Source organism: Haemorhous mexicanus, chromosome 4, assembly GCF_027477595.1.
Source record: "Haemorhous mexicanus isolate bHaeMex1 chromosome 4, bHaeMex1.pri, whole genome shotgun sequence".
In the NCBI taxonomy this organism is placed as follows: domain Eukaryota; kingdom Metazoa; phylum Chordata; class Aves; order Passeriformes; family Fringillidae; genus Haemorhous; species Haemorhous mexicanus.
Window position 1 is genome coordinate 58,467,389 of NC_082344.1, and position 17,278 is coordinate 58,484,666.

Below are 17,278 nucleotides of genomic sequence, written 5' to 3' on the forward strand. Positions count from 1 at the left end.
GATTTCAATAGGAAGGTCAACTCTTCAATAGGAAGGTCAACTCTTAAAGCAGTCTCCAGGCTTCATGAAAACAGACTCTTTTTGCAAGGGCAAAGAATAATGACATGGAGGTCAGGCTGAGAGAAAGAAGTACATGATCAGTCTTGTGAGTTTCATTGTTTTTATACAATTTAAATTGAAATAAGAATGTATTTGAACATATTTTTCTGCCATGAAGCAACAGTTCCTCATAATAGAAATCTTGTAATCCACCAAGCATCTGCTGCTTCATTCAAATGCAGAGTTTAGGTAATGTCAAAATGTCATATCTATGGTATGTAAAATGACTATAAATGTGGAGTAAAAAACCCAAATATCCCAATGCTGCTTGAATTCTTGGATTTCACTCCTCAGTTCTTCTTACTCTTCTTATTCCCAGCTGAGGGTTGAGGGAGATATAAGGCTGAAATTCCATTTAAAAAATATAAATATGCAGTGTTCTCTTGGGTGGTTATAGATGCTTGTCCTGAAATGCTAGGGTTTCGTTTCTTGCAGGATGTGAAAGATCTATTTTATCGAGCAGCTCAGTGTCAACCTTGCCATTCAGCCTTTAGTATGGCACACAGTGAATGCTGCTATGCCTGGCAGGTGGCCTGAGGCTTCCCTGTCAACACTTTTGTCATGCACTGCAGGAACAGCAAAACCATTCATAGAATTCTAAAAATTCCAAATACTTTACTATTGCTCTGGGTTTGCACTTAAAATATAAATATTAGTGACCTTTCAGGCTTTATATATATAAAAAAATTATTTTTATCTTAAAAATATCTTATTTGCATTACTGGTTGGTGAAGTGACATCCATGCTCAAAGCAATCTAATGCTGGTTTCCTCTTTGCTGGAACAGGCTTGTTGGCTAAAGCATCATAGTAATACATCAAGGTCAAAAGTAATATACAAGGTCAGGGCCATAGCATAAGAATTTGATGAAGAAACACATAGGAAAATCCAGTGTGCTGAGACTTAGGGTGGTTCAGATGAGACCTCCAACAAGCAGAGAAAATCTCTCTATACTAAAAAGGTAGCAAGGTGAAAACCATTCTAGACATTTAATAGTGATTTTATCTTCCATGCTCAGGTCAAATTTGTATTATGACCCTCTGAGGTAATACTGAAAGCTTCTGAGTCTCTATTTTGAAAGGAAGTTCCAAACTTTAAAAAATACTAGACGAGACTCAGTTCTAAATCTCTTGAGATTTAGGGCAAAATATTGATACCTATGTGACCTGATACTATGACTGTGATTCTAGGCAGAGAAGTTTATAGGACTTGAAGTAAAAAAAGAATTTAAGCATCTAAGGTTGTAGACTAACTTCGTGGGGTTTCAGAAGCATCTTGAGCACCTGTATTTAATTCCCACATGGAGGTGCCTAAATTCTGTATCACACCAGCACATTTTTATAATATGACTTAAGTTTTTATATTTCATGGACCTATGATAAAATAGCTGAGAAAAAAAAATTATATGCTAAACCCATTCTTCAAATACAACATGAACCATTTAGGACAAAAACTGCCAAAACTGATACTAATTGTGAAAGGGAAGCATTAAGGCTATGGTAATGCTTTGTCCAGCATCTGTATCCTTCACAACCAGCTATATATATTTTTAAATATCACTGCACACACTTATGTCACTCTGTATATTTCTAAGACTTTGTCCCTCAGGGTAAAAAAAAAATTGGTTTCTTTTGTGGCCTGAGAGGTATCTGATAAATAGTTAAATATCTGTTACTTTCACAACAATATGTCCCCCCAGGTAGTGGGGACCAAAATTTCATGAACAAAATTTATGTCTGTGGAACCAGCTGCTTCTGCAGGTGGTTTGATTCTAAGCCATATTTTTGTGTGGCACAGTACCAAGCAATTTCCTTCATGCAGACCTTTCCTTTCCTTACCAACCAACTTGGAATGAAATTTCATAAATGCTGAAGTAGAAATTGCATAAATGAAGAGCACATGTAGAAAAAATGGAAAAGTACCCTGTTTTGGTTTTTACTGTTTCAGAGGCCTCAAGATTCGGCAGAAACAAAAATACCTCTTTTTTTAAATTAAAGAATTGGTTTCATTTCACTCATAAATTCTAATTCAGTAAAGAAATCTGGAATAACCATAATGTCTATATTCACTTTATGATTCAAGAAGATTTCCATTTTTTACAGACAGACCCACTTTTACATGCCATGTTGAAAAGATACCTAAGGTCATGTTTTTGACTTTAGAGAAATAACGGAAATTACCATGGGGATATAGTACATTCTGTCCAAGATGCAGAGCGCATCTTGTTTTGAATCAGAGAGGGAGACAAGCAGATATGTAGAGATACTGTGCTAGAACCAGAACATGCATGATGAAATGTGGTACCATAAAGGCAAGCAAGATGCAATTTACTACCATATAAAGCATATTGCAACATTCCTTTAAGTTCTCACAGCTTTTTTTTTTAAGGTCTTTGTAAGAAGATATTACTGGTTTCAATAGTGCTCTTATCAGCACAGTGCAAGAACTCTTTCCTCAGGTTTTTGCTCAACGTCTGCCAAAAAAAAGGCCAGAACTCCTGGTCTTGTTTACATCAAAATAATTGTTATTGGGAAGATCTTTTCCTTTGATGAAGTATACTGAAAATCTTGAGGTGGGAAAAAAGGCTCAGTTACTGTAAGTGCACAATAAAAAATGTTGTCTGGAGGGGAGTATTCCATACTTACCATACTTAACAGAAAAAAAATGGGAAGGATCATGTCTTCTCCAGATAAGTTCCTTTAATTTTTTCTTTCAGTGCTCAGCATTTGGGCACAATATTTATTTGGGAAAGCTGGACATTTCATTCAGTTATTTCCAAAGTTGGTAATAGTCCTTTGACAAAACATTTCTCCTAGAAAATAAATTGACAGTTGTAAATGAAAATATAAGGTGGAGATTAATATTCCCACTCTTTGAAATTTTAAAAAAAATCTTCAAATAACATTATTTTACAGATCAAGTAAAACCACATGCATAGGAAGGAACAGACTCTGATCACCATGAAGAATCAAATGTTCAGAGCAACCCATGACAGTATCATTTAATTCTGAGTCACTTAGTTACAGACAGGAAACAGGACACAACAAACCTAAAACTACATTACTAATCAGTAGAATCTGGTAAAAATCTGGGTATAATGGACATTGCTCTTTTTGAGGTGAATGATTTGCAAAGACAATCAGGACAAGAAGACACAATTTTTCCAGAAGCCCATAACCAAATGTCAAAGAAAACTTTATATTTCTCTCTGTGGCTGACAATGTTCTGGCTTTTGATGAAAAGGCTGCATTTCCTACTGCAGTCTGCCTCTAATAAAATTTCATTGGGCAGAAGAAAGAGAAACCAGTTTAAAGTCTTTGTAAGGGTTCAGACTATTTCTAAAATAAGCTTTAAACACAACACTGGACTGGAATTGTTTTTTTGTCAGTTTGCTTTCTTCTTTGCTTCTTCAACAGTAACTCCAGAATTTGTTGCATGCCCATGCCCATAATTTTCGTACACACTCATTTTTTTGAGGAAGAAAATGAAACGGAGGAAAAAATACTCTAAGGCAAGTCTAAAAGATCACACAACCCTCATATTGGCTTTGTTCTTTGCTGACTTATATCTGACCCTTATACTCTCATTCTGACTTCACCATAATTTTTCATTGTTTAGACTTCAGTAGCATTATACAAAATTTCTAAAGATCTGAGACAAAAAAATTTATTATTTTGTCTTTTCAAGGAATATTAAAAGAAGCACTTGCTGTAAAAAAGTAGGAATTGTATGTCCAAAAATTGGAATTGCATACCTTTCACAAGAAGTACTTAATTTCAATTAAGCATTTATATTATTAAAGTTGCTGAGGTTTTATTATACAAAGAAGGACAGGCAGATATTTGTGTTTCTCCCATGATGCAATTCTTAGATTACTGAAATTAATAAGCAGTAACTTTCAAAAGGATAAAATTATGTCTCCACAGTTCGCTATAAAGTTTTAGGATTAAAAAAGAGTCAGTGTGATATCTGTGCAGTGTTTTGGCAACATACACTTTATAGGCTGGAGTTCAAAGGCACATCTGTTTTTCATGTCTCCTTGAACATTTACATTCTACTACTGATTTTCATGTAGTAGTTAATACCTGTAAAGTAGCAATATAGTCACATAGTCCTTTTCCCTACCTATTTGAACTTTCAAAGGAAAAATTACTGACACACAGGAATAAGTATTTAGGAAACTGAGACTAAATCTACATTATCAAGTAGCTTTCCATGAAAGGGACAGTTCTGCAGAGTGACAACAACAAAATTACCTTATGTTTTGGAGAATTCTTATTTTCTAGTTGGACCAGGAGGCCAAAATGCTTAAAAGAAAATGCTCAAAACAACTTAAATGTGTAAAACATTTTTCCTCAAAACACTTAAAACAAATTTTTTTGGGCCAACTGCTATCCAGCCTAATGATGAAGAACAAAGAAGCATCTTAACATTGTTGATGGATGGACAAGTGAATAATACATAAAATCAGCGAGATTATCTTCCATCAACTCTTTTGGGGCCAATCAGAATTTCTTACATAAACCACCATGCAAAACCCTAAGTCAGAGAAAGAGATGCATGCTGATGTGAATGGAACACGATCATTACGACCTGGCCACATAAGGTAAGAATAAGCAAAATTCTTGTTAATAGAATTCCCTTGAGACAGATTAGAGTGAAATTAATGACTGCTGTTTATACATATATGGGGTTTATTTTAGAGAAATTTGGTTGCAATCAAAAGCATTTCTGTAGCTTTGTTTACTATTATCTATAGTAATATAGCAATATAAAAGCATAAAAATTATTACTGAGGAAAATGTAGAGAGGAAAAGAAAGAAAGAGAGAGACAAGACAGGAGTAAAAATATATGACCATCTGTAGATCTTGCACTGAGACTTGATTGTTGCAATTTAGTTGTCCCTTGGTCAAAGTGATGATCTTCATCTGTCAGGGGTGAGTGATGAAGCCCAAATAATACAGTCAGGCTCAGCGGTAACACCCAGTAATCTCCCCTGGGAGGGGGAGCTTCCAGTCGTCTGGTGGAAAGCCCCAGAAATGAGTCTGGGGGCACTTTGGGGCTCTTTGATGGTTAATGATCCCTTCTCAGCTGCCCCTCAGCATAGATGAGCCAGTAATGCCTCTCAGAGAAGGAGGAGGGGGAAAAGGGGAGAGAGGAGGGAGTTTTACAACTGAATGAGTTTCTGTAGGGGAGAGCAGTCAGCAGAACAAGAAACACCAATTTGCCTTGCTTGATAGTTCACCTCCTCTGTGCTGTGCAGACTGGTGTTCACACACACCCAAAAACTCACCTACACCCTTGGGGGGCACAAACCAGGCCTCAGCAACGCACTCTAGCACCTCCACAAACAGGCAAATGTTTTGAGTCATTAATCACTAACAGTCCAATCTCTCACAACCAGTCACCATATCTGAAACTTGCTCTGTCAATTCCACATCTCTGCACTGCCATATGGATGACTTCCACATCATCTGAAAGGCAGAAAGGGAACAGTCCTTACAAAATTTTGAATACAATAGCAACCTTAATAGTTTCATGTCACTGGGATTTACTAGATATAGGCAAAATTTTTGTGAGTTTTCTGCATTCAGCACAGTGGGACAGTCTCATTCTCGCCTTTCATGATATGCTTTCTGCAGTCACCAAAATTTTTGAAAAATAACATTAGACTTAAGCTATTAGTGTACCTTTAAAAACACAAATGGATGAGATAACTAACTTGCCTGCCCTGTATACAATGTTTTTAATTCAGTTTATTCAAGATAGCTTCTTTTTAATTAGTTCTTGGCAGACACTGCAACTTTGACAGTAATTCTAAGCAATATTCCCATGAAGTAATTCAGCAAGATTCTATATCCTAAAGCTGCAATATAAAACTTGCAGTAAAATCCATTGTCTTGGTTCTGCAAAACCATCTCTGGTGGCTAATCCCCCAAAAATGAGGATCATTTGTATGTGCAGAATTATGCAGGATCATGCTTGTAATTGTCAGTACTAATTTCAGGCACTGGAATGCTTTGTTACATTATTTCTTCAGTTTTAGCCACAACCCACAGGAGAAAATATAAAGTGCAATACTCAGTGTGCATAATTTCATTTGGTTTTGTTGTTGGTTTTGTTTGAGTTTGTTTGTATGTTTGTTTTATTTTGGTTTCATTTGGGTTTTGGGGATTGTCTTTTTCTTTGGTTTTGAGTTTTGTTTGGTTTTGGTTTTCATTTGTATTCTTTGTTGTTGGGGTTTTTTGTTGTTGTTGTTTTGGGGTAGCTTTTTTTTTTTTTTTTTTTGCTGTGGTTGCTGTTTGTAGGAAGCAAGCATACTACTAGAATCTTACCCTGGAAATTTTGCTGCTCTCCAAGACCAAGATCAAATCAGTTTTAGCATTAATGCCTACATTTGCTTGTCAGAAGCACAGATCTGTATTTTTAACAGTATTGCTTTTGTACATGTATACCATAATAAAACAGGAGCCAGCTCATAATGAATGTCAAGAGAAAGCACAGAAGATTTCTACACCCTAACCCAGCTGTGAGGTACAGACTGCTTAGACAGGAATTTGCAAGATTTAAAATAGATTGGTAAGCTGCAGAGAGCAGAAAAAAGCATCAGCCTGTCTGAACTACTGTGTTTAGGCAGGGATGAAACATCACTGTTACAGTTGGGATTTGATTATGACTTGGTATAAAGCATTTCTACACTGAATTAGTGGCCTTTAAAAAGGCCTTCTCATTCTGAAGACAATCTCTACATTAGTGGGCAAACCCACAAGAGTATGAGACACTGAGAAGGCTAAATTAACTTTGTTAATGTTTTGGCTTCTACTAGTGGTATCCCCTGCCTCTTCAACCGGAAAAAAAGAAAGATAACAAGTCATGGTTTTGTTAATTTAAATTCCATTTCATAGCCAGACAAGAAAATATGATATCAAATGGAGGCTTTCACCTATGTGGTTATACTTAGTGTAAAAAAAGCCTAAATAGTAGTCTTGAGTTACACCTGGATAAAAACATTCCTGTCTTTCAGGAGCATGTACACATGCAATTTTTGCAGTTTTCTGGCACAGATAAATGCGTTTCTGTATGCTTCAAGTCATATGTTAATGAAAATACACTAATTTGCTAGTAAACATAAATCAAAATAGCTAACCGTCATTTTGTACTTCTACTGCAATCAAAATGGACTGTCATTTGTCCTTCTTCTATTCTCATGATTTGATTGCCTGTTCACAACAGAACCAACAATACAAAGAGTTATTGTTAGCTTTAGCATTGATTTTAGCAGAGAATGTTTGTATCAATGAAACTTGCCAAGTGTCATCAGCTTGTTTCAGTGCTTTCATTCTATTTGTATGACCCAATTTTAGTTCATTGATGATAACATGCTTTGATTTAAACTCATTTTGATGTCAAGTCAGTTTGATTCAAAAATCCTGTTGTATTTAACTCATTTCAGTTTTCCTGATGTGATGTTCTTGTACATCAGTAAGTAAAGATTATCTTTTTTCTGAACTAGCAGAGAATGCTTACCTATAAAATTACCAAACAAAAAATAATAAAATTTTTATCTAGCCATTTCTTTCTCAATGAGGAATAAAAAGCTTCTATTCTCACTTGAAATTTCCAAACAATTTTAACCTCATTCTTGACTTACCAAACATATTCTTTAGTTCTCACTTTCATTTTAATACATTCCAACACCATCTCCTGACACGATGCCATATTATTTAGACACTGATTTCTTAACAAACAGAAGGAGAACATGCAAACATTATGTGCCAAGAATGTATGTCAGCATCCTGAGAACTGCCAAGTTTCATCGATGATGGTTTGCCTTCTTGATTATTTTGACAAGACTATCCATCGCAATAACCTTGCCGCTATTTTTTCACTTTCTTAGATATCCTTAAAACCCTCCCCTAATATTTTCAAATAAATTTCAAACTCTTTTCTGTCTTCTACTGGGAGAAATATGTGAAGCCTCAGGCTCTAGGATTGGCAGTGAATTAGATAAAGAGTGTTTTAGTGCTGCAAGTGTTAGCTGTAATCTTTTGTCTGAAAATAATCAAAACAATTTCTTAGGAAGAAAATATTCTGCATTAAAAGCCATGTTAGACACAGTCAATAATCTTTTTTTTCTAATGTGTATACCATATTAAAGGTTCTAATTTAACAGAAAATGCAACTCAAGGTAATATGAAGGATATAAAACATTTAGAAGATATAAAAGACTTCTAAAGTTAATATGTTCTAGAAAAAATGATAATGCATATCCTTGATTTTAAATCAGAACAGTGTCGGGTTTTTAACATCACAAACTTATTAATCTCATTTTTTTAACAGCTAAGATTTTTATATCTGCTCTGGGATCTGATACTCTACTGTTTATATCAAATATTTGAAATCCATTATTATTGCTGTGGTACAGAAACAGCTGGAAATTAAGCTGTAAGTGGCGGCAGCCACTTCCCTTCCCCCACACCTCTCCCATGAGAAAGGGACAAAGAGACAGAGATAATAAGTCGAGATAACAATTTACTGGAAAAAACAGAAATAAGATGAGGAAAACAATAACACTAACAGCAACAATATTAATAGCAGCAGTTTATAAGAGATGGTGATTAAATTCCAAAAAGGAATTTGAGGAATTCCTTGCTTGAGGAAGACTGGACCAGGTCAATGCTACCACAGTCAGTGACAGACAGCTTCCTGGGAGAAAGGAGAAAATGGCAGACACTACTGCAGCTATTATCCCCCGAGCTGGACACAACAACAAACATTAGTGGATAAATCGTTTGCACCACACTCCTCCCCAGACTTGAAACAGAACAATATTGGATGAAGCCTACAAGTTTGGACCATGTTGCCCCACCTCCCTGTGGCTTTGCTCCCCTGGAAAAAAGAACACAAATGGGGTACATTCCACTGTGCATTTCTGTTGTTCTTCCATACAAAGCCACATCCCCAAGAAATTATGTGAAGAGTATAAAATAACCTAAATGTGCCCTCATGGCTCCAGGATCCACCCCCCTCACTGCAAGAGTGATAAAATAACTCTGCTCTAGCTGATACTAGGACAGTTACGGGGCCAGTTTGCTTAAAACATAGGTTCATGGGCATTTTAGGGGGAATCAAAAGTGAAGGCCTTACAAATCACAATCCTCACTGGATTAATCAGGAGATTTTTATATTCAAAACTGGTTACTCTCATATAATCTGACAGCTTTTGTTATGGAATTTTAAGACTGCTTCAAATGCAATTGCTGGGGTTGAACTAAAATTGCATGTTTTATAAAGTCTGCCCCATTAAGACACTTTTTATGATAAACTTAACCCAAAGGTACCTCTCAGTGTTTTATGCATCCTCCTAGTTTTTCTACCTATACAAACTCATTCTACAGTGTTTACTGATTTTGAAAAAATGGGTTTTTTCCAGATTTTTTCCCTACAAGGTATGTAAAAAATTCAGTAACATAGATATAGTCTTCTACTTACCTTCAAGATGTTTTATATATTTCCTATGGAATACAGTCACAGTGTTATTTCAGAGGGCATAATCTGTCAGAGATCCTATGACATATCCGTCAGTGCTGTGTGGATCTCTTGAACATCCTCAAATATCTCAAGGAAATGGTTGAGTCCTTGCATATAGTGATAAAAGCATGCCTTAATCCCAAAAGTAAGTATTTTCTTAGAAAGCTAAAGACTTTGAGGTTTTGAAGTCTTCACTAGCAGGAAAATTTTTCAATATTCTAATAATTCTTGTTGACCTTTGATACATAAAGTCCCAGTTGGTACATTTCTTCAAGGTCCAATCAATATGGTCTACTTTTCTAGTGCAAACTGTGTAAGTGTATTTTTACTCATATTGTGTGTACCTTTTAATCAAAAAAAAAAATTTGTCACAGTTAAGAATGTAGAATAACATTCGCAGAATGTTCTCAGTTGGAAGGGACCCAGGAGGATCATCAAGTCCAACTCTTATGTGAGTGGCCCATACAGGGATCAAACCTCCAGCTTTGGCTTTATTAGCACCATGCTCCAGTCAGCTGAGTTAGTTTCATAGGTTTGTTCAAGTTGTTTAAATAATGTATTTTTTGCTTCATATTCATTTGGTTTTTTGATGGTGATTTCTTCAGGCTTAAATAATGGCATTAAGGTTCAGATTTGAGCCTTGCACTACAATTCCTTGTTTCTTGAAAGGTAGTTGCAGTAGTTGCAACCTTGATCATATGTAAATATGCTGTTAATTCTACCTCCAAAGCTGAAATTATTCTCAAGGCATAACACCAGTTATAAGACAAAATCTTTAATCAAGGTTCAGTGCCCAGGATAATGTTTGTTTCTAGATTTATCTGTGTAATGCATTTGTTGTGCCAGTAGTCTCCCTTTGAAGGTTTAAATGGATGTGTTAACATGCAATGAATTTAGAGTGCGGGATATATTTTTCAGTGTCAATTTGTAGGGAAAAAAAATCAATGTAGCAGTATTTCACTTATTTTTTTAAGTATGAAATTTTAGAATTAAACTCATTAATTAAACATGAATATTAGTATATTTTTAAGCAGAGATTCAGACTATACTATGCTGTGTTTTAAATGTGACATGTTTACAATATACAGTATGAAGATATATTTAGGTAACTTTTATTTAAAGTGTACAAAATCCTTTTTTTCTTATTAGGTATTTCTGCAAAAAACATTTTCTTCCAGGATTTAGGCTCAGAAGGCACATCACCTGAAAAAAAGTCCTATGACCTGCTTCAAAACACTCCAAAGCTTCTTGCTGAAACTCGTAGTTAAATTCACCTTCCACTTTAGTTAATGAGGAAACAGTAATGCAGTAAAGCACTGAGAAACCATTTAATCTAAAGGATATTGGTAAAGGCACTCCAATTCCTCTCTGTCCTCCGTCGATACAGGATAATATAGTGCATTCAGGATTCCACCATCCTTAGCATAACTTCACTGGCATTAGTGGATTTCTAGCAGTCGAGTAGCATCCTACAGTCAAGCCTGTGCAACTGGGGAATTAGTTACATGTATTGACCATTTGTTTGTGCTTCTGTTTCAGCTGATAATCATAAATTGTATGAGTGATCTGAATATAGTTTTGAGCTGTTAACTCTGACAATCTTGTTTGATAGTTTGTTTTTGATCTGTAGGATTTAAGATATGGCCGTGTATTGACCACTTACCATCTCCATTAAAAAAACTTAGCATTATCTAATGTCTGCCAAGTGAATTGATTTACCTTTATTGCTTTTCTTCCTCAGTTGCCAGCTTCACTAAGAACACAAGCCAATTATTATACTTCCTTTATGTGTTTTTGACAACTAATTCCCCTCAATGTGGCATTTGATTTAATGGGTTTCTAGAGCAGGAGGAACTGAGTTCCCCTAAACCTCACCACAAAAGAACACATTAATATATGAAGTTCGGGACTTTGAAAAAATCTACAAATTACAGCTGAGACTAAAGTCAACTAAACCTCAGGATTTTTTCTGGAATTATGACCTTTTTCTAGAATGAAAAAAATCAGAAATAATTGTGCAAACTTTTAATAGTAACCAATAAGAAACCTCTAGTTTGTGTATACATAGGGTATAGCGACACCCAGAGGAAAACAAGCACAGATTTTGAAAATCCTGCATTCAAATTCTCTGAATTATGGAAAATGAAATGGTAATGGTGAAAAATAAAATAAAATAAAAAAGGGTTATAAAATAATTTATCCAAGGGGGGAAATAGGGACCTGTACTTTTCTCCCTATCAATGCAGGGCTGCTCCTTAATAGCCTTTCTTAACAATTCTGCTGTAATCAGGAGACATAATGGTTGTCACTTTGACAGAAACCATTGCCACTTAGCTTCAAGACATAAAAAGCTACGACAGAAATTTCAAACATGTAAGATTATTTATGCTTAAGGAGAAATCCACCTTAGAATAGTAGTAGTAAAAGTCATTAAAGTCTTACAATTGTATCAGACTCTTTCAGTAAGGGCAACAGTTCACTTGCCTATTAGAAGTTAATCATGTTATTCTTGAGAACTTTTTTGACCTAAAATCTATAACCAGAATGACTGGAATTCTTTATATAATACATTTCTTACTATCAACAAGTTATGTTCCTGAAAAAAGTAAAGGAATTAAGATTATTCACTTTAAACCTGTTTTGTGTGAATGTATAGGAAATGAAAAACTAAAATATTGCAGTGAAACTGCAGAAAGTTTATAATTCTGCATCTCTAAGCTTGGATCATATTTCACACATATTTCTTACACGCCCAGCTTTCAGTGTGCATAAATGCTGATTCTGTTTCAATTCTTGCAGCTTGAATGTAGAAAAGCGTATCATTTGGATAGCAAATATCAACATTTCTTCTCTCCAGTTCTTCAAGGAAACAAATGGATAAACACAAGCAGCAGAAATTAGTCAAGCAAGTGATCTATTAACCTAATGGATATAGAATGGGAAGCTCATGTACTGCAGTTTAAATCTCTGGGGTAAAGCTCTTTGCAGCTCTAATTTACCAATTTGTTAAATTTCAAACACAACTAAGAGACATTACAGCCAATTAGTTCCAGTAAGACTATAAGGCTGTATATTTAAATACCCCACTTGCACTGCTGTCCTGATAAACTGAAATGTCTTTCATTTCTTTCCAGACTGTTCCACTGTAGCAGTTGTGCATAAAAATCTCATTTGGGACAAAAGTGAAAAGTCCTTGAAAATTAAATTAAATTCATTCAATTAGGCTAAAGAAATATCTAAACCAACTATTAGTAAGAAAAATTTTACTTAGTTCATTTCTGTCAAATTGGAACTTTAAAGGGGCTTCCAACTATCAAAACTGCTTCTATTTGAACTTAAACAGCAACTCTAATTTAACTCAACATTTATATATTTATTTATTTATGTATGCATGCAGAAATATGAGTTTCATATGAATCTCGAAAAAAATAATTTAAAAAATAAACAGCACAGAGAATCTTAAGGACTGTGAAGTTACCAAGTCACAGTGAGGCTCTTACGATTGTTATGTATTTTCTTCTGTCTGATATTGTGTCTATTTTCTGCAATTTTAAATTTTACCGATTAGTAATCCTGCCCTTTTTTGAAGTTTTTAAGATGTGTTTATTTCTTTGTCCCTCTGAAATATACCTTACCATGTTGTACCTCAAGAGCTTTATGTTTCAAATGAAAGGATGACATAGATGCTCAACATACCAAATGAGAGCATGACAGAGAGGCTCGGCAGAAAAAGGAGTTGATGAAAGCATATTAAAATAAATAAATCAGGTTTTTTTAAGACCCTGACCCCAAAAATTACTTGAACTTTTTCAAATGAAAAGTCACATACTTGAATATATTTCCTCTTTGCTGCTACAGTCAAAGGTATTATATTCTGATCCAAGCCAAGCATGAATTTTCATCCATATATTACATTTTGACTAGATCAGTATCACTTACCATAAAACACAGGTTACATACTGCATATATCTATACAACATGTATATATTGCATTTACCAAAAATGTATATGATAAAATTTATATCTATTAATAGATACACATGTAAAAAAACAAATGCACATGCACACACACACACACACACACACACACACACATATATATGTATATGTATGTACCTATTGAGCCATACCATCAAATGAGGTATCATTACTTGCTAGTATGGTCAGAGAATTTAAAGATTAAAACCTGCACCTTCAGGAACATTTAGGACACCGGCTACACTTGATTTGTAATCTTCAAAAGTTATCTTTCCAAATTGCTTGATGGATTTGAGATGCTGTTTTGCACAAGATGATTGATTTGCTTAACTCATTCTCAGGAACTTTGTTTGATGTAAAACCAAAGCAATTTCTAAAAGTCTCCCCTGACAATTGCATCCTGTTGGAGTTTCTTTACATTAGACCATGGCTTTTTAACAGATGCCTATATAATCCCTTTCCAAAACACAAAAAAAAAAAAAAGCTAGAGAGAGGTAATTCATATGTTTTCTTTTACCAGAGATTCCTTAGTCTAACCAATTTCTCAGGTCCAAATTCATACAGACTAAGAGGGAGACAATAAAGAAAGATTAGGATGAACGAGAAGTCTTCTGCCTTGTAATGCCATCAGAGTCCTTGAAGAGACAAAAAAATGGACACCCAAGAATAGACCTAAAATTTGTATATCTGACAAACATGTCCAGTGTAACAACTACATTTCACATCTAACTAGAATAGAGAGAGATTAATTTAGTTTTGCTTTTACTGCTCTTGGGCACATTCCACAATCATTCCACAACCTGGATCCATTGTTCTCATAAGAACTGTGATAATTTATATATAATATATAATTTATATATTCTCACCTGGGTGATCAAGGGAAGCCAGTTAATGCAGTCTTTTTGGATTTCAGTGCAGCTTTTGATACTGTCTCTCACAGGATTCCTCTGGACAAAATGTCCAACCCAGCTGGATAAACACATCATGGTGTGATGGGAGAGAAGCTGGCTCATGGGTCAGGCACAAAGGGTTACAGTGAATGGGGTGACACCAGAGTGGTGACCTGTCACTAGTGGGGTTCCAAATCCCTGCTCGATCCTCAGCCCTGTGCTCTGTAACATCTTGATAAATGGCTTCAGTGCAGGACTGGGAGGTATACCGAGCAAGTTTGCAGGTGATGCAAAGCTGGGAGGAGCTGTTGACTCCCTCAAAGGTAGGGAGGTCCTGCAGGGAGACCTCAACAAATCAGAGGGCTGAGCAATTACCAACCACGTGAAGTTCATCAAGTGAACGTGTTGGATTCTGTACTTGGAATGAGGTAACCCTGGATGTATGTACAGATTGAGGAATGAGTGCAGCAGAAAGAGACGTGAGGGTTCTGGCCAATGGAAAGTTGGACATGAGCCAGCAGTGCCCTGGCAGCCAGGAGGACCAGCCCTGTCCTGCTGTTGGCACAGGACAGCATGGCCAGCTGGGCAAGGGAGGGGATTGTCCTGCTCTGCTCTGGGCTGGGGCAGCCTCACCTCGAGTCCTGTGTGCAGTTTTGGGCATCACAAAGTAAGAAAGGTGTTAAACTATTAGAGAGTGTCCAGACAAAGGCAAGATGATGAAGGGCCTTAGGGGAAGCCGTATGAGGAGCAGATGAGAAGAGGAGACAGAGGGGAGACCTCATTGCAGTTACAACTTCCTCATAAGGGGAAGAGGAGGGCAAGCACTGATCTCTTCTGCCTGGTGACCAGTGCCAGGACCCAAGGGAATGGCCTGAAGTTATGTCAGAAGAGGTTTAGACTAGGTATTAGAATAAGATTCTTCACCCAGAGGGTGGTTGGTACTGGAACAGGCTCCTCAGGGAAATGGTCTCAGCATCAAACCTGACAGAGCTCAAAAAGTGTTTGGAAAATACTCCCAGGCACATGGTGTGACCTTGGGAATGGTACTGCATAGGACCAGGAGTTGGACTCAGTGATTCTAATGGGTCCCTTCCAACTCAGCTTATTCTGTGATTCCATGATTCTCCACACCTCACAGTACAGCGGGCTAACAACTTCTTGGCCCAGGGAGCTGGAGGCGTCAGGGGCTCCCGGGGGGTGCCAAGGCAGGGTGTTACCAGCCATGTCCATCCCACTGCTCTGGCTGGGGAGCAGGGAAGGCAGAAAGGCAACTAGGGACAGTCCTGGGGATGGGATTGGGCAAGACTGGCTGGTATGTGGTCCTGCAGGTGGGAGTCAGGCTCAGGCCTAGTGGGCAAAACCAGGGTCAGGCCCAGCTCAAGATGGCCAGGCAGCCTGGGCCTGGACCAAGGACCACGGCTAGGCACAGACCAGGCTGCAATGTGGTGGGTCTGCTGCTCCAGCAGAGCCAAGCACTGCTGCCTCAGCAAAGTCAGACTGCCCTCAGTGGGCAGGGGATTGTCGGGTTAGTGCAGAGCTGCATGAGTCAGCTGCAGTTATTTCTTTGCTACAGACAGTAGCTTGATCTGAAGCATTATAAAGTGCAAGTGATATTCAGGTTGTTATCAGAGTATATAAATCCTTTTTTGACTTGGAAAACTTATTCATCTTAAACATAAAAAACCCTAATTTTTTATCTTCAGATTACATACTTATGAATAACAGTAACAGATAAATCATTATACAAATTTCCAATAGTCAATTTTTTAATCTTAAGAAATTTGGTTCTCAGTTTATTTTAAAATTTACAAAATTATCCTTGGTTCCTTTGATCTTTTCCACAATGCATGAAGGCAGTGCTTTGCTCCAAATCAGAGAACAAAGCAAGCAGTAGCATCTGCTTCTGTAACACTGATTCCTACCTGCAGAAGAGAGGAAAGGGCTTCCTCTGACAGAACTTGTTTGCAGCTCAGCCTCAGATAGACTGGGGACTATGCCTGCCTGATGCAATTGCACACCAGCTGACAGTGGTTACATGCATATCTTGTAACTGGAAAAACGAGATTATGAGTTATTTTTCTCTCTTCTCATCTTTCATCCCTCTTTTTTTTTTTTTTTTTTTTTTTTTATTTCTTCATTTAAAAGAGAAATTTTACTTGATGGTCAAAATCCCTGTAGGTAAGGTGACTGATTACTGGTGGAAAAAATAATGAAGGGAGGTGAGTTGCCTTTAAAGAGGAAAGGGAGGGCTGGTATGCTGGAAAGCAGCTCTGTACAGAATTACCAGGAGGGTCTGAGTGGCAACAAGTTCCATGAGCCAGCAGCGTGCCCTTAGGAAGGGCATCCAGCAGGCTGTGGAAGGTTATCCTCCCTGCCTACCCTGCTCTGCCCTGGTGAGGAGGCATCTGGAGTTCTGTGATCAGTTCTGGGTTCACCAGTTCGAGAAAGACAAGGATCTACTGGAAAGGGTCCAGTGCAGTGGTATGAAATGATTAGAGGACTGGAACATCTCTCTTAGTAGGAAAGGCTAAGAGAGCTGGGCTTGTTTAGCCTGGAGAAGAGACACCTGAGGGGGCATTTTATCAATACGTACAAATGACTTAAGGGCAAGTTACAAGTGGATGGGGCCAGACTGTTTTCAGAGGTGTACAGCAGCAAGATAAAAGCCAACAGGCATAAATGCAAACACAAGAAGTTCCATCTGAACAGGAGGGAAAGCTTCTTTACTTTGAGGGCCACCCTATGATATCTGCTCTAGGGGTACCTACCGTAGGAGAGGA